The sequence below is a fragment of the Melozone crissalis genome, unplaced genomic scaffold, assembly GCF_028551555.1.
Source record: "Melozone crissalis strain CALT ecotype California unplaced genomic scaffold, PUWL_Pcris_2 ptg000046l_1, whole genome shotgun sequence".
In the NCBI taxonomy this organism is placed as follows: domain Eukaryota; kingdom Metazoa; phylum Chordata; class Aves; order Passeriformes; family Passerellidae; genus Melozone; species Melozone crissalis.
Window position 1 is genome coordinate 9924889 of NW_026535824.1, and position 22090 is coordinate 9946978.

At 50.2% G+C, this 22090-nt stretch overlaps 1 pseudogene; it reads right to left on the minus strand.

Moving 5' to 3' along the window:
- Positions 1–313: 313 nt before the first annotated feature.
- On the minus strand, positions 314–20377 carry LOC128943485 (zinc finger protein 239-like; annotated as a pseudogene).
- Positions 20378–22090: the final 1713 nt, after the last annotated feature.

Sequence of the window (22090 nt, forward strand, 5' to 3'; positions counted from 1 at the left end):
CTTCCTGGCCACAATTTCCCCTGCCTGGAAATTTCACCCTTCTCTTCAAGGAGAGAGACAGTCCCTTTCCTGCCCCTAGCAATGACCTGAAGTGGGAGTAAATGTAATGACAGGGCCATGGCCAGACGCTCATGTTCTTCCATCCCACATCATATCATTGGCAGGGACAGGAGAAGGTACAGGTGTCTTCCCAGCATGGATCACAGGGAAAATGGGTCCCCAGGGCTCTTCCCCATGTGGGTTCTCCCATGGGGGATAAAGCTGGAGCAGTGCATGAACTCTTCCTGCAGTTGGGGCATGTGCAGGGTTTCTTTTACTGGTGACTCCGTTGGTGTCTGATCAAGTGAGACCTGCTGGTGAACATCTTCCCACACTGGGGACACTCGTAGGGCCTCTCCCCAGTGTGGATGCGCCGGTGGGTGATGAGGGTGGAGTTGTGCTTGAAGCCCTTCCCGCAGTCAGGGCCTTTCAACCGTGTGAATCCGCTGGTGTTGGATGAGATGAGAACTGGTGTGAAACTTCTTCTGACACTCAGGGCACTTGTAGGGCTTCTCCCCATGTGGTCATTTGGTGGATGATCAGTTGGGGCCTCCTACTAAAGGTCATCCCACATTCACCACACTTGTATGGCCTTTCCCCAGTGTGGATCCTCTAGTGACAGCTCAAGAGAGACTTCAGACTGAAGCTCTTCCCACATTCCCCACATTCATAGGGCCGTTCTCTGGTGTGGGTCTTCTGGTGGGAGATCAGGTTAGAGTTCTGGCTAAAGCTCATCCCACATTCCCCACACTCATAGGGCCTCTCCCCAGTGTGGGTCCGCTTGTGCCTGATGAGGTGGGAGTTAGGCTTGAAGCCCTTCCCACAGTCAGGGCAGCGGAAGGGTCTCTCATTCATGTGAATCCGCTCATGCAGGAGGAGATCAGAGCTGGTGTGAAACCTCTTCTGACACTCAGGACACTCGTAGGGCCTCTCCCCAGTGTGGATGTGCCGGTGGCTGATGAGGGTGGAGTTGCGCTTGAAGCCCTTCCCACAGTCAGGGCAGCAGAAGGGCCTCTCCTCAGTGTGAATCTGCTGGTGCTGGAGGAGACTGGAGCTGGTCCGAAACCTCTTCTGACACTGGGGACACTCGTAGGGCCTCTCCCCAGTGTGGATGCGTTGGTGGGTGATGAGGGCAGAGCTGCAGTTGAAGCCCTTCCCACATTCCCCACACTCGTAGGGCCATTCCCCAGTGTGGATCATCTGGTGGCTCATCAGAGTGCTGCTGTGCCTGAAGCTCTTCTCACACTCTGAGCACTTGTAGGGCTTCTTCTGATCATGAAGCTGCTCATGGACCACCAGCTCTGAGCTTTGGCTGAAGCTTGTCCCCCTTCCTGGCACAGGGTGGGTCTTTCCTCCTGAGAGCACCCTGGGCTGGCTTTGGAGCCCCTCTTCCTGTGGGATCTCTGAGTCATTTCCTCCTAGATGGAATTCTGCACCATGGCACTGCTCAAAATGGCCTCTTCCACAAGGTTCTGTTGGGGGAATTTGTCCTTCTTGGTCTCCATCCTCAGCTCCTTCCCTGGGGAAGGAAGGACAAGGAGAGGATGGGATTTGGCTCCGTGCCACAGGGAAGGGGAAGGAGATTCCCCCAGTGCATCCCCAGCAGGACGGTGTTGGCAGCAGGGTTGTCCTGCAGCTGGGGGCCATGCTGGGGTGGGAGATGGAGCAGGAGAGAGGGGGAAAGGGGCGCTGACTTCCTCCTCACCTGCCTGGGTGTCCTGGGGCATCTTCCTCTTCCTCGCAGTCTCTCCCTCCGTCTGGCTAAGTGTTAGGAATGGGAAATCCTTTTTTGGGAGGAAAACAAGGAATGAGCACACTAAATTTTGCACCAGATTGAAGGCAAAACTGGGGGAGAGTCTAAGTCAGAATTACAATTCAAAAACAAAATTAGGATCAAGGCAATGATAAAGAAACACTGCCTTAAACTGACAGAGTCAGGATATAACCTGACACCATGTTGGTCAGGGTGGTGGCTGCAGCCCCATTAAATGGTGGCTGCAGTCCTGTTGGAGTGATGAACATGATTCTGTCCAAGCAGTGATGCTGTAGAAGGGTCTGGTCTTCTTCTGAAGGTCCACTGGTGGTTATGGAGCTCTTGTCCCCTGGGAATCCAGTAGGCAAGCTGCTCCTGGTGTTGCCAGCCTCAGCTTATATCCAGGTAGGAATGCTTGGTTCCTCACTCTGGGTGGAGCATCCCACAATGGGATGATGGAATTTTATCAGTCCTGCAGTGACACTCAATGGCCCATTAGCAGAAGATATCTCCCCTGCAGGGTGTTATCAGGGGTGAGTCATGGAAGAGATAAAGAACACTGCCCCACCTGTTTATAGCAGTTGATGAAGATGGTGATTGAAAACATGCACTTGGTTACATCTTGCATTGCAACCTTAAACAGTGGGGTAATCCCTGCTCAGAGGTGAACACCACCCCCCTTACCCAAACTGGCTCAGGTGTAAAACCCCCACCCTGGGAAGGGCACACACACAGGGGACAATGTCACACTTGGTCCTGCTCCAGGTGAGGTCTCTGTCCCTGTCACTCCCTTGCTCTCTCAATTTTTCTTTCTTTTCGTCTCTCTCTCTACCTCACATTTACTGTTCAATAAAGTACTCTTTGGATGTGGCCTCACTAGCACCTTAATTGAGCAGAGGAATCTCTATAACAATTTGAGTAACCAGACTGTGACATTATTTTGGCACAGTGAGTTCAGGGCACTGTTCTCTGACCCCAAGTGCCTTTGACAACAGCATGATTCCCTCCTCTGAGGAGGTTGTGGCTCTCTCTGGAGGAACTGTTGGAAACTTGGACACAGCTTCCTCTGAGCACCTTATGGGAGAACTGATGAGGAAAATGGCTGTTGTAGGTGGCCAGTGAAAAAGAAATATTTTGTTGTCCTTCCTTGAAAAGTTTGTTAAAACCACTGGAGGAAAGGGAGCAAATGTCACCAGCGAGACTGACAAGGTTCATTCACCCCATGGTGAGGAACACAAGGCTGCTAAAAGTCCAACAAAAAGCGCAATTCAAGTAGCTAAATTCCCAAATAACTCTGGAATTCACAGGCTTGGGTTCTTTGCCAAATGTGAGAATCATTATTCTCTTCATCCCTCTCACCTTTGTGACAGCTACACTGAGTTTCCCCTTCCTTTTAATAATCTGTATTGGGCCTAATTTCCACTTTTCTTTTATTGGAACCTGCCAGCAGCTGAGCTGGAGCTGTGCAGGAACCAATGAAACTTGAAATTGCCACAGAATTTTTTTTATTGTCAGTTTATTCCTGTTTGGGATTTGTTTGCATTTCCTTCACATGTGACTCTTGGGAAAATCAAATATTCATCAAAGTATTTTATGTAGGATTCAGTTTGATTTCTGCCTCGTTTATTTTGTCAAGTGCCCTGGGGATGCTTAAGGGGTCTCTGTGCCTCTTGCCCTCGGGGATGCTCAGGAGGAATTTGTTGCGATTGTCCCTGTCCCTGTCACCCTAGCCTATGCCCTGGGGGTGTCCTTGTCCGTGTCACCCAAGGCCATTCCCCAGGGGATCTCCATCATTCTCACCCCAGGAAATGCCTGGGGGGGTCTCCCTCCCTCTCACCCCTGTGCCAGGGGGTGCTCGGGGCAGTCTCTGTCCCTCTCAGCCCAGGGGATGCTCAGAGCTCTCTGTCCCCTCACCCTGGGGGATGCTCAGGGGGTCTCCATCCCTCTGGCCTCAGGCAATGCCTGTGCAGAGCTGGGGACCAGGGGCTCTGTGTCCCTCTCACGGCTGAGGGTGCTCGGGGCTGGGGGGGCTCTCCCACCTTCTCACACCTGGGGAGGTCGGGGCGGTCTCTGTCCCTCTCAGCCCTGCTGTGACCCCACCCAAACATCATCGGGGTCAGAGGGACAGAGACACCCCCAAAGCCCCAGGAGGGCTGAACCTGGGATTTGGTTTGTTGCTGAGGATTTAGGAAGGGGCTGGAATTGGGGCTGGGTTGGAGTTAGGGCTGAGATTTGGATTAGAGCTGGGATTGGGGTTAAGGCTAGACATGGGATTGGCTTTAGGGTTGGGGTTGGGATTGGGTCTGGGGCTAGATGAGTTTGGGACTGGGATGAGATTAAATACAGAACTGTGAGTGTGTCTAAACATGGAGTGAGACTGAGACCAGGATCATTGTCAGGTTTGGGACTGAGCTCACCCAGAGTGGGACAGGGGGGATGTCACAGTGGGAAGGTTTGGGGAAAATCCTGGTTTGGGGTAAAACAAGGTGTGAATGCCTTGGGTTGGGGATTTCTCCTACCCACGTCCATTTCCAGATGTCCAAAAATCAAGAGTGAATCAAAAAAAGCCACCAGGAGTTTCCCATTTCCAGTCTCGTCCCTCTTGGGTTATGGTTGATCTCCCATCTCAGGGCTGGTGGGGATTCCATCGGTCCTGGGGATCCCTCCTCTCCAAGGTCCTGCTTTTGGATTCTGGGAGGTCTGGGGTCCCAAGGCCCCCCTCTCCAGCCTCCCCTCAATCCAGCCACTTGGGGTTCCCCCTTCTTTCCACCACCCTGTCCTGGTTTAGGGCAAATTTGGTTTAAACCCTCCAAAAGGAGTTTCCTCTAGAATGCCAATTCAGCAGCCCCACCCTCAGTCAGTCTGGAAAAATATTTCCGGGGAGAAAAGTCTAAAAAAACTTTATTTTACAGGCAAAGCATTCACTAGCACAAAAATTGAACAATATTAAGCAATAAAACCTCCTGCTGCTCAAAAATAGATGACCAACTCAGAAAGTCCCTCCATGGGCTGTAGCTCCATGCACTCAGTGTCTTATCAGTGTCTTATCAGTCTCTTATCAGTGTCTTATCAGTCTCTTATCAGTCCTTCCAGCGCTGGAAATGCCTAGGCCTGTTGGAAAAGAAATGAAATTTAGCAAAATGTGTAATTATAGTTTAGTTATGAGTTGTGTGTGAATTGGTTTGTTAAAAGCAGTTTTGCAGTTTTGTAGCCGTTGATAGTGTGTGTGTTGGGTTTGTGTGTAACCTAGCAGGTAGTCTTAGGAATTTGATAAATAATTAAACTAGTGCAGGAAAGTAAGAATGCTAACCTGTCTGGAGGCAGCATACAATGCTCTTAGAATAAGATAAGCAGAAGATTTATGATCTTGCTTGTGAACTAAGGAATGTATCACAAGGGGACTGTGACTAGGCAAGAGAAACTGTTTCTTGGAGACTTTGTTGTGAATCGCATGTATAAGAGGGAAGCACCCATACGTGAAATCGGGGGCTCGGGTTTTTTTGGGACGTGAGTCCCCCCAGCTCCCAGGGCCCTTAATAAAGCACCCACAAAACTTATTCGAGTTTTGTGTCATTTATCAATCGGGCAACAGTTTTTCTGGAGACCGCGGCAGGACTCCAAGGGCAGCCGGGGCGGTTCCGCGTCTCGATCCACTCCAAGCCGGCACCGAGCATTTCTCGGGGAGTCATCGGTCGTGCCCGACCCCCGCGCCTGTCGGACAAACTGCATCAAGGTAAGCCCGAAGGTGCTTTATATTGGAAAAAGGTGATAATTGGATTTGGATTTGGTGGTTGGTAAAAAGCCTAGGCTCTGGCCATAAGACGTCTAAGGACGCAGGACCGGAACTCACCTCCTGGTTTTTTTTTGGGAAGGACGGCGAGAAGGTATATTGGTTTAAGGTGTATTGGTTTACTGGGACTAAAGGTGGAATTAAAGGCTGTAATATGATGTCTTTTAAAACTTTCAAAACCTTAGTGCAAGCCAATGGTAAAATACCTGGAAATACGCCATTAGGTTGTATATTGAAACGGTGGAAAAGTGAGGGGTATTATCAAGAATTGGATAAAAGTAAAATGATAGATTATTGTAATCATTGATGGCCTGAATATGAGATTGGGCAAGCGGGATGGCCGGTGAATGGTACACTGGAATTGGGGATAATGGAATCTTTGATGCAATTTTTAAGGAGAAATGAGAAATGGGATGAAATACCATATTTGGATTTGTTTTTCGTTTTGTACTGGAGAGATGAATGGCAAAAGGAGTGTGGTATTTTGGTTTTAGAAGTGAATGATGAAAGGGAGTGTGTGGGATGTAAAGAAAGAAAGGAGCGTAATTTGTATCCTTCAGTTGAGGAAGATTTGTCTTATTGTATAGCACTCGCGAGGGCTCCAGTTGCTCCTAATCTGCCCCCTGCCCCCCCTGTGGATATAGCTATAAAAACGGGATCTAGTGAGAGTGATAGTGATGGTGGTGATGGTGAAAAGAATGAGAGTGTTAAAAGAACTCCGTTAGCAGGGCAGACTCGCAAGGGAAGGAAAGGGCAGAAGGGGCCACAGTTAATTGCGCCGTCAAGGGAAGCTGTGGGACCACAGGAAGAAAGGATACTTATAAAGGTGCCTTTCTCTCCTGGGGATTTGGTAATATGGAAGCAAACAGCGGGGAGTTATCAGGAGGATCCTGAAAGGGTGGCAAGGGTGGTTAAAATGGTAATAAAGACTCAGAATCCGGACTGGAATGATTTACAGGTATTATTAGATACTATAACGGATTCCACGGAAAAGGAAATGGTTATTAGAGCCACTAGAGAAAAGGCTCGTGAGGAAATTCGGTTGAGACAACTAAATGAAACAGTTGACGAATTGGTACCTAGTGAGGAACCAAGGTGGGACTCAAATTCTACGGGGGGAATAAGGGCTGTAAAACGATATCAGGAATTGTTGGTGGAAGGAATTAGGACAGGAATACCTAAGACTATGAACTGGTCTAAGTTGTATTCGGTCAAGCAGGACAAGAATGAGTCTCTGTCTGCCTTTTTAGAACGATTAAAAGACATGGCTTGGAAGTTTACTAATTTAGATGTAGAGGATCAATCAGGAAAACTTCAATTGGCATTGTTGTTTATGGGGCAATCACAAGAGGATATTAGGAAAAAATTACAAAAGCTGGAAGGAGAGGATACCCGGAGTTTGGATAAAATGTTGGAGGTAGCGTGGAAGGTATACAACAACAGGGAAACAGAAACTGCAAAAAGACAACAAGCTAGTATTCTGGCTGTAATGCAACAGACAGGGGCAGGAGGAAGACCCATTAGGGGTCAAGGTTGGGGAGGAGCTAATCGCGGACAGAGGGGGCTGGCAAGAGGTCGGGGAGGATTTGGGTTTGCACCTAACATGGGGAGGTTGGATCCAAACCAGTGTGCGTTTTGCCGACAATTGGGACACTGGAAAAATGAATGCCCGGTTAGAGGAAGTATGGGCATGGGAAACATAGGATTAAGGACAGGTCCAATGGGGAATGCTCCTGTGGGAGGATTCACGGGAGGACCAGCAGAAGTCGCTCAAGCACTAGTTTTGGGAAACTATCAGAATCAAAGCTGACTAGAAAAGGATCTTAGGGTAGTTTTGGAGATAGATGGAAAGGATCAAGAATTTATGGTAGACATTGGAGCAACATATTCTGTACTTAATAGACGATTGGGACCTTTGAGTGACACAACAGTACAGGTGGTGGGGGCAACAGGGAAGCTAGAGGAACAATCATTTTTACAACCTTTAAATCTTAGGTTCCGAGGGAAGGAATTAGATCACCAATTCTTGTATATGCCAAACTGCCCCACACCCCTTCTTGGCAGAGACCTGTTGTCCCGACTTAATGTGAAAATAATATTTGAGGGGGGAAGGGTGAAATTGGAAATACCTGAGGAACAAATAGCAGGCATTTTTGTGATCAAAGAAGTGGATGCCTCTCCTATTCCAGAAGAAATGGAGCAGGCTGTATTACCCTGGGTACGGGAGTCAGGGGTCCCCGGAAAATCTAAAGCTGCGCAGCCAGTAAAGGTGGAACTAAATGAAGGGGCCCAACCAGTGAGGGTAAAGCAATACCCCTTGAAGCTTGAGGCAAGGAGGGGAGTAGCCCCGTTAATTAAACAATTTTTGGCTCAAGGAATATTACAGGAATGTGAATCGCAGTATAATACTCCAATTTTTCCAGTAAAAAAACCTAATAGTAAGTACCGTTTGGTACAGGACTTAAGGGCTATTAATGAAATAGTGAAAGACATACATCCAGTTGTTGCTAATCCTTATACCTTGTTAACATCTGTATCGGAGGAGTTTAAATGGTTCTCAGTGATTGACCTTAAAGATGCCTTCTTCTGCATCCCACTGGCAGTAGAGAGTAGGAAATATTTTGCCTTGGAGTGGGAGAGTCCTGATTTTGCGAGAAAGAAGCAGCTTACGTGGACCAGAATTCCACAAGGATTTAAAAACTCCCCTACTATTTTTGGAAATCAACTGGCCAAGGAGCTGGAGGAATGGAAGATAACCCAGGTAACAATATCCCCATCCTTGTATGTAGTCCTGCAGTATGTGGACGACATTTTTCTGGCTACTAAGGAAAGGGAAATGTGTGTGGAATTAACAATTAAATTACTCAACATGCTTGGCCAAGCAGGGTATCGGGTTTCTAAGGAAAAAGCTCAATTGGTCAAAAATAGCGTTATTTATCTCGGTTGTGAGATCACGCAAGGGCAGAGACGTTTGGGAGTAAACCGAATAGAGGCAATATGTGCTATTCCTTTGCCTCGTAACCATCAGGAATTGAGATCTTTTCTAGGAATGGTGGGATGGTGTCAACTGTGGATCATGAATTTCGGTCTCCTAGCCAAGCCACTGTATGAGGCCTTGAAGCAGCATTGGTTGGAGTGGACGACACAGCAAAAGAAGGCCTTCCAGGAATTGAAGCAGGCACTAAAGGAGGCCCCAGCCCTAGGACTCCCTGACCTGACCAAGGAATTCCAGTTGTACGTGAATGAGAGGCAAAAACTGGCATTGGGGGTCCTCACCCAGAAGGTGGGATCCTGGAAGAGGCCAGTGGGATACTTCTCTAAACAACTGGATTTGGTAAGTTCTGGGTGGCCCTCGTGTTTACGAGCCGTGGCGGCAACAATAATTCTTATTCAAGAGGCCTGGAAATTGACTTTGGGGGCAAAAATGAAAGTGTTTGTTCCCCATATGGTCATGGCCGTTTTGCAGCAAAAGGGGGGTCACTGGCTATCATCCAGTCGAATGTTGCAGTACCAGGCTATCCTGAGAGAACAGGATGATATTGAAATAAAGACTACTAATCATGTTAATCCAACAGAGTTTTTACGCAGTGACCAGGAGGCTGGGGGACTGGTGCACGATTGCGTAGAGGTAATTGAACAAGTATATGCCAGCAGACCCAACCTAAAGGATGAACCATTGGAAGACCCTGAATGGGAACTATACACTGATGGATCCAGTTTTGTCGAGAATGGGACTCGCTATGCCGGGTATGCAGTGGTAACATTGGATCAGGTAATAGAGGCAAAGGCTTTGTTACCTGGAACTTCGGCCCAGAACGCAGAGGTGATTGGACTCACCAGAGCCCTGTATTTGAGCAAGGACAAAAGGGTTAATATCTGGACGGATTCTAAATATGCCTGTGGTGTGGTTCATGTACATGGGGCGTTGTGGAAAGAAAGGGGGCTTTTGAATTCACAGGGAACCAACATCAAGCACCGGGAAGAAGTGCTACAGCTACTGGATGCAGTACATAGTCCCAAAGCAGTTGCAGTAATGCATGTTAGAGGACATCAGACTGCGGAAGGAGATGTTTAGAGAGGAAACCGATTTGCTGATGTTACAGCATGGCAAGTGGCACGGGAAATATGGACTCCAATGGCATTGGTACTGGTAAGAATGAATCCGGCTACCCCATACCTGAATCAGGAGCCCAAATATTCAATAGCAGATGGAAAACTAATAAACTTGCTAGGGGCACAGAGGAATCAATTTGGGTTGTATGTTACACCAATGGGACAAATAGTGGTACCTACTCGCATAATGAAATTTATTTTGGAGTCAGAACATAATAAATGTCATTGGGGGGCAGAAGTATTGGTAAAATTTTTGAAGAATGAGATAATCTCTAATCAGATGTTAACAATGGCAAAAAGAGTTAATGCAGTGTGCCCGGTATGTTTGAAAAATAATCCAGTAGTTAGGAGACAAATACAAATGGGAAAGTTGCAAGTTGGGCCACAACCAGGAGATTACTGGCAAGCTGATTTTTCTGAATTGCCTAGGGCACAGGGATACAGATACTTGTTAGTGTACGTATGTACGTTTTCAGGGTGGCCGGAAGCTTTTCCATGTAGAACTAATCAGGCTAAGGAGGTGGTAAAAACCTTGTTAAAAGAAATAATACCAAGATTTGGAGTACCTTTAGGATTGTCATCAGATAGGGGTCCGCATTTTATAGCCGGGGTAATACAGGAATTAGCACGACTGTTAGATATAACCTGGAATTTGCATACCCCCTGGAGACCTCAGTCTAGTGGGCAGGTGGAAAGGATGAATCAAACCCTGAAAGGACAAATCAAAAAGATTTGCCAGGAAGCTAAACTGCACTGGCCTCAAGCTTTGCCTTTGGCCCTACTCAGGATTCGAATTAAACCAAGGGAAAAGGTAGGCGTAAGTCCATATGAGATACTATATGGCAAACCATATCATGCAACTGTATTAAAGGGGGAGGTACACGTGAGTGGGGACCAGGCGATTGCAGAGTGTGTTATGTCACTTAATAAGATCTTGAATTCTTTAAGAAATACGTTGCAGTGGAATAGACCGCTCATGCTGGAGAATTCTGTCCACAACTTTCAGCCTGGGGACCAGGTGTACGTCGAGAAGTGGATCACGGATCTGCTGCGGGAATCATGGAGCGGACCCCACCAGGTGATGATGACGACCTACACGGTGGTGAAGGTCCAGGGGATGGATGCTTGGATTCATTGCACCAGGGTAAAGAAGGCACCGTTCCAATGGGAAACCCAGATAGTGTCTCCAACCCGGATGATCTTCCGCGCAAAGCCACCTTCTTAATTATATTACTGCTAGTGATCATGAGACTAGTACCCGTTCAAGGGTTTACTCTAGTACAGGTTGAAGAAACAAAGGTTACAGTCATGGAAGGGATGGATGTTCAATTAACTTGTGTTATATTTGACAGCCAGAGAGTTGAGGCCGATGAAGTTACTGCAATATGGCAACGGGGGGCTGAAAGAAGCCGAGGCAAGATCGGAGTCGGTTGGGATCAGGATAAACAACAAGGAAACACGGTACTGAATCTTACTAAGGTAACCACAAACGATACAGGAGAATATACATGTTTGGTCAAGATACGGGATAGTTTTGATTACAAAAGAGTGAGTATGAGGGTTTTGCCAGGGACAGGGGATCGTGCTGAAAACATAAAGGTTAATCCAGTATCAATGGCAGTGGACATGTGGGATGGGCCACCCCTCAGAATAAATAGTTCCTTCCTAGTAAGATCAAGATATCAAAGGAACTTTCGGGTCAAATGGTGGAAGCAAAATAGGGAACTGACCCGGGACAGAATAGAGGACGGGACCAGTTGGTGGGAGAAGGAAGGCAAAGGTTGTGGGTGGTCGAATGTCACTAATCCTAGAATAGGAAATGCATGGTGGAGGCATGACAGAATGATGTTATCCTTACAGAGACACGGTAGAAGGAGTAGACGGGAGGCTAATGATACAATAGAACGGAATGCTGAGCAGGAAAACTTAGTGGTAGGATTAATTAGATATTTTGGGATCATGCAGAATGTGACTAAAATAACAGCTTGCCTGCCATTACCACAGGCTGCAGGTGAACCAATTCCCTGGGGAATAATACCGGTAACCAAAATGCCTGAAACATTCAAGAATGTTTCATGGTCCTGCCAGTCAGTTCCCAAACCAGTAGATGTATGGAGGGATTTGTGTATGACCATTGGGGCTATGACTAGAGAGGAATGTGAAAAGAAACCCAATCATTACGGTTGGATTCAAAATACCAGGAGGTGTTTAATTGCAACCCCAATAGATGAGCCATGCAATACAGTACAAATAAGAACGAAATCCCACCGAAATGAGATGAGTTGTCAGAATGTCACCCAGAATTTTGACACCTGGAAGAGTTGGAAGACATTACGGGGACCCAGTGTTTTAGAACACTATAATTACCTTGGGGAAGTACAATGGTGCATCCAATGGTCAGGAGTAAAGAATCAGTCACATTATAGGGCCCTTATCACGTCTACATCTTCCCGAGAGTTCACACCGCAGAAGGAGGATTGGAATTGTACTGAGATTTTTACATGTGATACACCGGAAGACCGAATTGGATTGGTACCGGTGAAAATGGCATTAAAGTGGGGATGCGAGTGTAGGGGGTATGATCACACGGTTAGCCGAGAGTCTATTGATGGACCTATAGATTGCAGATATACTACTGTGCATAGCCCTGGAAATCTAGTCTGGGTGTTGGGACATGGACAGTGGACCACACATTTACCTCTAGATGAATCAGTAACACAAATCACCCTAGGGGTTCCCACATTGTGTCCATACTGGAAACAGAATAGATTGATCCAAAGGAAAGGACTCAAAAAGAGGGAAGAATCCCTAGAGGAGCAGTGGCATGAACCTGGCTCAAGAGTACAATTTGGATGGATATTGGAGTCATTATTCCCTCCGGTAGCGACATATCGAAATAGGGAGATGCTCAACAATTTGTTAGGACAGACAGAAAGGTTGGCAGCAGCTACTAAGAAGGGATTTAAAGATCTAAATTTGCAATTGCAAGCTACATCAAGAATGACCTTACAAAATAGAATGGCATTGGAGTTGCTACTGTTAAAAGAACATGGAGTTTGTGGTTACCTGAGTAGGAGAATAGATCATTGCTGTGTACACATTCCAAATGTTACACTTGAAGTTGAGAAAGATATTTCTCAACTGGCAGAAGTGGAAACAAAAACCAAGGAAATTGAAAAGGAAGCACAGCATAACTGGATAGGAGCAGTATTTGATTCTTTGGGGCTTCACCTGTCTGGCTGGATTACATCTGCTATACAGTATGCACTAATGTTTTTAGTATTTTTAGTGACTATACGGATTGTATATAGATGCCTCTTAGGTGTGATCGAAAAGGAAAAGAAGCGATCTCTCCGGTTGCTGAAGGCGATGACCCGCGGGCGGCAGAATGAAGAACACTCCCCACCTCGTTATGAAGATGTTACTGTCAATACTGTTGATTGAGCATCCTTGCAGCAGGACTGAAGGATGCTCAAAAGGGGGGAAATGTTGGAAAAGAAATGAAATTTAGCAAAATGTGTAATTATAGTTTAGTTATGAGTTGTGTGTGAATTGGTTTGTTAAAAGCAGTTTTGTAGCCGTTGATAGTGTGTGTGTTGGGTTTGTGTGTAACCTAGCAGGTAGTCTTAGGAATTTAATAAATATTTAAACTAGTGCAGGAAAGTAAGAATGCTAACCTGTCTGGAGGCAGCATACAATGCTCTTAGAATAAGATAAGCAGAAGATTTATGATCTTGCTTGTGAACTAAGGAATGTATCACAAGGGGACTGTGACTAAGCAAGGGGAACTGTTTCTTGGAGACCTTGTTATGAATCACATGTATAAAAAGGGAAGCACCCATATGTGAAATTGGGGGCTCGGATTTGGGACGTTAGTCCGCCGGCACCCCCGGGCCCTTAATAAAGCACCCACAAAACTTATCCAAGTTTGGTGTCATTTATCAATCGGGCAACAGGAAGAGGGGAGAGCCCCTAGTGGCTGGACTGAGGTGAGGCTGGAGTGGAGGACCCTGAAATCCCCCCAGAATCCCTAAGCAGGACCCTGGAGAGGGGAGATCCCCAGTGCCCATGGGATCTCCAGCAGCCCTGAGACAGGGGACCACCAGAACCCCAGAGACTAGAAATGGGAAACTCCTGGTGGTTTTTATGATTCACTCTTGATTTCTGAAGGGTTTTATGGACACCAGATGACTTCTAGTGATGGACTTGGGTGGGAGGAATCCCCAACCCAAGGCATTCACACCTTGTTTTTCCCCAAACCAGGATTTCCTATTCCCAAACCTTGGCAATATGGAGGACGAGAAGGCTGCGAGGAAGAGGAAGATGCCCCGGGACACCCAGGCAGGTGAGGAGGAAGTCAGTGCCCCTTTCCCCCTCTCTCCTGCTCCATCTCCCAGCCCAGCACAGCCCCTGGCTGCAGGACAACCCCGCTGCCAACCCTGTCCTGCTGGGGATGCACTGGGGGGATCTCCTTCCCCTTCCCTCTGGCACGGAGGCAAATCCCATCCTCTCCTTGAACTTCCTACGCCAGGGAAGGACTTGAGGATGGAGACCAAGGAGGACAAATCCCCACAGAACTTTGTGGAAGAGGCTGTTATGAGTGACTCCAGGGCACAGGAATCCAATGGGGAAGAAAACCCTCAGAGATCCCACAGGAGGAGGGGCTGCAAACCCAGCCCAGGGTGTGTGAGAGTCTGTCCTAATTTTCCCTCATCTGCCTCACGATCTTCCTTGGGAGACCACTGAAGAGAAGACCCCCCCCATCTATATCTGGCTCTGAAGGAGAAAAGTCACACGCCACGGGCCCTGAGACCTGAAAGCTCAGTTTTGAGCTATTGTTTTCACAGGACTGTTTGCTGTGTGCTAAGAAGAGGGCACCATGCCCCATTTGCAACAATAGCAGCTCTGGAAGCTGTCCCAGCTCTCGGCCTGGCTGGACTTCTCCTGAGTTTCAGGTGGTCTCCACAAAAGACCCTCAACTGTATTACAACCACCATGACAGACAGACCGAGATGTAAGAAGCTTTTCCACCAAGGACTGGGACATGAAACTCCTAACAGGCCCCTCTGTTCCTTGCAAGGACTGGGACTGAAACCCCCAGCCCAGGGGAGGTATGTGGGGAGGCAAGCTGACCGAAACGAGATGATTGCCTGCAGATTGTGACCACTGGACCGAGAATACAATGGCTCTCGCTTACTGCTAAGAACACAGACTACCTGTTACATCTATCAAGCTCATTTACTGCTGAGAACATGGACTACCTGTTACATCTGTTCCCTATTGTATCTGTTTCCCCCCCTCACAATTTTCAGTAATAAAAACCTCTGAGTTAGCTAGAGCCTTTGAGATCTCCCCAGTGTAGCAGGCGAACCCTCGGCTGGACTGCACCAAAGGACTTCGACTCTGCGTTGGTAGCTATATCCCCTCTCTCTCTCTCTCTTCTGTCTCTTTCTCTATCTTTTCCTCTCCCTTAATCCCTCTATCGCATTTTTTGCTGTGGTTATTTCAATAAAATTGCATTTGATTTGATTATCACTGCAAACCCCCTTGTACCGTGTTGGTGTTTTGCACCCTGAGATCATTCCTACGAACCATCAGGTCATCTGTCCACTAGGACAGACCCTGACAGGCCAAAGGCTTTTCCCTCAGGAGGTTGGACTGTCCCTCTCTCTGTGGACTCAATTTCCATTTTGTGGGATGGGAGAAGCCGGCTCTACCTTGGAAAGGTCTGGAATGGTCTCTACACTGCAGTGGGAGCTGCTGGCTCGGTGCATTCCTGGTGTTCTGCTCACCAAAGGCGCTGCTGGGAATTCACCCCAGGAACAGGCAGGGGGAATTTCCTTGTCCAGAAGCTCTGAGGGGTCTTTAACCTTAGAAAATTTAGGAAATGGATTGGAAGTGGAAGCTAAAATCCCTTTGATCCACAGCTGATTCCTCTTCCCATTCTTTTCTTTCCGCTTTTCCCCTTTCCCCCCCCCCTTTTCCCTCCCGTCTCCTTTCCTTCCCTCTGGAATTTCTCAGATCCTTCATGCACTCCATCCATTCCCAGGGGTCTCCATCTCCAGGATGCTCCTTGCCCAGCTCCTCACAGTGAATTCCCCTGACAGACCCCAAGTCAGGGAATTTTCCCAAATCCTGGTGGAAAATGACTCAATCTCTGTCAGAACAGGAACCCGAGAAATTTTTCCATGTCATGGGGCCCTTGCTCATCCATGTTGGCCTGATGGGAATTCTGCTTCATTCTCATGCTTTGCCAGCAGCTCTGCTCTTCCCAATGGAAGATTCCCAGATCCCAGGATCTCCCAGCCTTTGCCAGAAGCTCTGCTCTTCCCAATCTAAGATTCCCAGATTCCAGGATCTCCCAGCCTTTGCCAGCAGCTCCGTTTTTCCCAATAGAAGAATTCCAGATCCCGGCCCAGCTGGTGGATGAGATGTTTTCCACACTGCCTCCATTATATCCAGGGAATATTGCACTGGGCTGAGGAGCTTCTTCCCAGCTCCCTGGAAAAGGGGTGGGAGAGGAATTCCGTGAGAAATCCAACCTCCAGCTTCCACCCACTGAATCCAAAGCTTTTCACATGGTAATTTCCCATGGAATGAAGGAAAAAGAGGCTATTCCATCCTGTATTGGGAAATGCCAGAACCTCCTGCTCTGGGTAGAGCCCCTTCCACATTCCCAAAAAAAGGGATTTATCAGAGGAAGTTGCTCCTGGAATGCTGCTGGGAATGGCTCTCCTCAATTTCCCATCCATCTCTAAAGCTGCCAGAATCAAAGGCAAGGGGGCAGGGGGGACCCTCGGGTGCTGGCTGCCACCTGGGGCTGGCCAGAGCAGGGCTGGGCAATGGCCATCCCTGTGCAGTGGGGCTGGGCCCCACACTTGAATGGCCACCCCAACAACATCGGCCACTCCACAATGCACATCACTGTCCCAACAACATCACAATATTTAATCAACTATATAATCAATAATATCATATCAATTTGTAAAATATCCAGCGAAAGTCAACTTCCGTTAACTTATTTCTCACAATACATACCAGTGAAGAACTGTTATTCCTGTTCCCACATCTTTGCCTAAAAGCCCCATAATTTCAAAGTTACAATAGTTCAGAGAGAAGGGGGTCATATTTTCCATTCCGAGGGAGGTTCCCACCTTGTTCAGCTTCCTTGACAGAGCTGAACAAAGAAACACCATTTCTGCCAGGTTAACCAAAGAGCTGCATTTTTGTCCCAGGAGCAAAGAACCACGTCCTGTGCCCCCTTGGAACTGGGATGGGCACCAGTAAGCCACCCTAGTGGGACCATTGGGAGACGGATTGCTGAGCCACTAAGCACATGGGGGTTAAGAGGAACAAATCTGGTTTTGATTTATGTCTCAACATATGCTACACATGAGGTGGAAAATGACTCTGTGGATTGTACATGTGCTGGGAACCCTGTCCCTGGCTAGGCTTCACATAACAGAGAATCAGGGGAGAGAAAGCTTCAGTGATTGCGCTGTGAGTGACCCCCACTGGCTGGTGGGACAGATGGCCAGGAAAAATGTGTGGGGAAAAATGCCTGGGAAAATCGGGCTCTGGAAGGACCCTTTGCAAATAAAAGCAACAGACTGTGACACAACAGGAGCGTTTTGCTTTGGGTTTCTTGGAGGGATCAGGGGCTCGCTCAGAGGGTCAGCTTCACCCTCCTTCCCTGTGCGATTCACATTCTCTGAACCTGGGAGAAGTATTGAGAGAAGCAAAGAATGATCCAAACAATTCTTATCTCATTTACTGCTCCTGTGTTCTTCGCAAGTAGAATGAATTGTGGAAGATTGTTTACCTGAAGGGAATTAATAATTGGATTCTGGTGTGAGTGTTTTGATTCACTGACAAGTTGAATCCAGGTGTGTGTGTGTGGGGACTGTCGACTGAAAGTCATGAGATTGTGCGCAGTGGAGTGCAGTTGAGTGCTTGGCAGATTCCGTTTAAATGTAATGTAATGTCATATAGAATAATTTAGTATACTTTAATTATTAGCCTTCTGATAAGATGGAGTCAGATGCATCATTCCTCCTGGTCGTCAGGCAAAAATATCACTGGTACTCCCCCGCCTCAACTTTTCCTCCCGGTGGTCCTTCTTCCCTGTCCGCACCCGTTCTTCCCTGCTTTGCTGCTTCCCCGAGGCAGCTCATTCCTGTTCGTCCTGGATGTTCCTTCATTGCTTTCCCGGATGGAGCAGATGCTGCCTGCACCCACCTGCTGCCTCTGCCGCATTTCCCGTGCTGCCCACAGCACCGAGCCTGCTGCACCTGCCCACCGTAGCCCCAGCCCGCGGCAGCCAGCCCAGAGCCTCCAGTGCCGCAGCACCAGCCCGCAGCCAGCCCGCAGCAGCCAGCCTGCAGACATCGCTCGCCCATGCCAGAGACACGCAGGTGCTGTTGTTGGAAATCACACCCAGCCACTCACAAAAGCCATGTGGGCTCGCCCTGGCTTGCAGCACACACACTCCATCTGCCGAGCTGATGCCCACAGAGCGCTCGGGCTCCTTGCGGTAACGCTGTCCCTGTCTTCTGTTTCTCTCTCTATCCTTTTCCCTTTCTATTCCTTTCTATCCCCCTTCAGTATGAACACCTACCTTCCTTTACCAATAAACACTTCTCAGATATAATATTGCCACTTTTGTGTTTCATTTTCATATGAGAAACCTTTCAGCAAGAATCCTCCCCGACTTCCCCTTTTACAGCGGGATGGGACAGGGTGGTGAGAGGGGGAATGGGGAAGCTCTGGGTGTACTGCAAGCACTGTGGGGAGAGAATGGGGCAGTCCCTGAGGGTACTTGGGCACTTGGATGGGGCTGGGGAGTTTCTGCAGGTACCAGCAAAGGGATGGGGGAGCCCTTGGGGGTACCGGGAAAGGAAATGGGGAGCACAGGATGCCCTGTGTAGCCTCTGACTGACTCATGGCCACATCCCTTGGAAGGCTGGGCAACTAGAGCAGGCATGGAGGAAGCACCCCCAGTGTCACCCAGTGCCTCCCACATCGCAGAGCATCACAACTTTTGGTGTAGGTTGTCATAGATGTCGCTGGGTTCCCACGGTTGCCTTTGCAGCTCCATGTACATCGGCTGAGGATCCTCCACTGGGAGTGCCAGGGGGTCTGGGGGGGCCCTGTGGGAATAAGGGGGTGTGTGGAAGGGGATGGGAGGTGCTGGGGATTTGGGTAAAAGGTGTATCATGCCTGGAGGCTGCACTCACCTTTCCTGGTGCTTCCTGGCATCTGCAAAGAAAACTGGACAAGTGACTTTGGAGACCCAGGGGCCCCCATCCACCCTTGGCAATGCTGAACCACCACCAGACACACAATTCTCCCCAGGCCCCCCCAGTATCCCTGATGCACCCCCAGTATACCTGACCCACCACACTTGCACCAACACCCCGAGCCCCCAGAGCCCTGAGCCCGGCAGGGAGGGGGACCCCTGATAGAACCCCCAATATCCCTGCAGGACCCTCAAACAGCTCCCCAGGGCTCTGAGCCATGGTTACTGGGGGCTCAGCTCCTCCCAAGCCAGGGGCTGTGGGTGCAGCCCTATGGCCCCTCTCTCTGGGGGCCTTCCCAGTGATCTCCAGGGCCCCTGCCCCCCCATTGTCACCTACCCAGGCGGTGCCACTGGTACCAGGCCACAATGATACCCACAAGCAGGAGCAGGAACAAAAAGGCCCCACTGACCCCTGCAGCCACTGCAAGAAACATAGGGGGACACATCAGGGTCACCCATGACCCCAGGGGTCCTGCACTCCCTGGTGACATTGTGTGACCCCACCTGTGTCCCTGTGTGTCTCTGTCTCTCGCGGTGTCAGCTCCAGGACACAGCGTGTGATGGTGGCATTGTCCACGGGCACTGCGGGGACACAGACAGGGCTGAGGCCACAGCGAGGGGCTGGCAGCCGGTGTGAGGGGATAGGGATGGGGGGGATGGGTGTGGTGGGGGATGTCAGGGAGGGTGTGACCCCAGGGAGGGGTGAGGGGACACTGGGCAAAGGCGGGGTGACCCAACAATGTTTCTAGGGAACATGGAGGTGCCCAACCATGGCACTTGAGGAGGCTGTGGGGGCTCCCCGTGCCCATCCCCTCACTCACTGTGTACAATGACGCGGAGCCGGATGCTGCTCTTCCGCACAGCCCCCCCCCTCAGAGCACACCTGGTAGCTGTAATTCCCCAAGTGGGAGACCCCCATGGCGGGCACCAGCAGCTGCAGGGACCCCTCTGGGCCCCCCACCACCTGCCCAACCCAGGAGAACACGTGCAGGAGGGGGGCTCGGTGCCGCAGGGGGCTGGGGGCGCTGAGGCAGCTGAGAGTCAGGAGGGACCCCACTGTGGGTTTGGGGGATCCTCCAGCACTTCCACAGGGAAGAGCTCAGGGAAGAACAGGGGAGGTGAGGACTGTGGCTCTGAGTCTGCTGGGAGGTGTCTTTGGGGGTGTCAGGAGATTGGAGTTCCAGCCATGGGGGTGCTCACCGTGCACTGTCACTGTCACCGGCGCTGAGAGCATCCATGCTGACACGTTGGAGCTCACCCAGCCCCCACAGCGGTAGCGGCCACTGTGGTTCAGCTGCAGAGGTGACACGGACAGCTTGGTCCCAGTGAGGGACCTCCCCACCTCCTTGTCCTCATGGTAGAATCGCACCTCAGTGACCAACATGTCCCGCCAGCACCGGCAGCGCAGTGTCACCGTGTCCCCCTCCAGCAGCTCCCACGCCGGCACCTGCAGCACCAAGCGAGCTTCGGGAGAGAGGGGTCCTGTCACACCAGAATATCCCCTTTTGATGGGGATCCCTCCATTGGGTCTCACCCAGTGCACCAGGTATCCCCAATTCCAGCATGGTTTCCCCCACACTGGATGCTCTGGGATGTCCCCAGAGCAGGGGACGGGCTTTGGTCATACAGGAGGTGACCCATGGAGTGGGGCCCACCCAGAGCCCTTGGGGTCCCTGCAGAGCCAGACTGGAGACACCTAAACCTCCCTCACCATTTAAGACTCTCATGGGGGGGCTGAGCCCGGTGCCGGGTCTGTCACACGTGTAGATGCCACTCGCGGTGACAGTGAAGTTGGAAGGTCCCTCCTGCCACCAATGCTGCCCATCCTGGTACCAGGTGGTGGCACCAGCGGTCCCCGAGCCCTGGCAGGACAGTGTCACCTGGTCCCACAGCACTGCCGGCTTCCAGGGAGGATCCACCAGGAGCTGGGTGGTCTGGGCACCTGTGGGTGACAGGGGACACCAGCCTGCCAGGGCCAGTGCGGGACTGGGGAGAGCGAAGTGGGGCCATGGCATCCCCCGAGGACTCACCAGCGAGGCCGAGGGTCTGGGCTGGAAAGGAGAAGGGACAGGGCTCAGTGGAGGTGTCACTGCTGGGACAGCACCACCCGGGGTATGAGGTGAGGTGTCTGTCCTCAAACTGTCCCCATGGGAACACTGGTGTGGCATGGACATCTCGAGCACAGAGACATCTTGGTCACCATGGGTTGACGCAGGAAATGGCAACACTGTGGACACCCCATGTTTGCACAGCTCACCTCCACCAGCCCTACAGCACCTGTCCCCATGGCCACAAGCCATGGCCCTGTGCCCATGATCCCAGTGAAATGGCACCTGTCCCTATGGCCCATCCACATGGTATGTGACCCTTGTCCCTGTCTCTGCATCCCTGATTCCCTGTCCCCACAGCTGCCCCAGCCCCAGGGTTCCTTTTGCCACATCCTTTTCCCCACATCTCTATTCCCCTGTTTCTATCCCCACATCCCAGTTCCCCTGTTCCTGTCCTCATGGCCACCCCACAACTCTGGTCACACTGGGCTCCATGCCCTGCTGGCATTGGGGACCCCAGGGGACACTGCAACCCCCCTATGCCCCCTCCCCACTGGTCTCTGCCTAACTGGGGTCACTCCTCAGGGTGTCAGTCCCATGCATGGGGCACTCACCCCACAGGAGCAGTGCCACATTCCTGGCCATCCCGGTGTCTCCAGCCATGTGGACAGACTGTCACTCACTGCTGGGGGTGGCTGTCCCCTGGATGGTGGCTCTATGGCCAAAGGGGAAGGAAGCGAGGTCAGGTCTTTTCCTCATGTGTAGGTGGCACCTGGTGGGGGCAGGGTGGCCACAAGCTGGGGACAGGCTGTGGGAGGGTGGGGACAGGATGGGGACAAGGCTGAGTGGCAGAAGGTGGGACATGGGGTTCCCAGGAGTGAGTGGCACACGGAGTTTGGAGAGCCAGGGACAGGTCCCAGGGGAATGGGGGTCCTAGGGAGGATGAGTCACCAGGGATGGAGGTGCCATGGGAATGAGGGTACCCAGGGCTGGGGGAACTAAGGGATGGGAGTCCCAGAACAATGAGGGCTCCAGAGATTTGGGGTCAG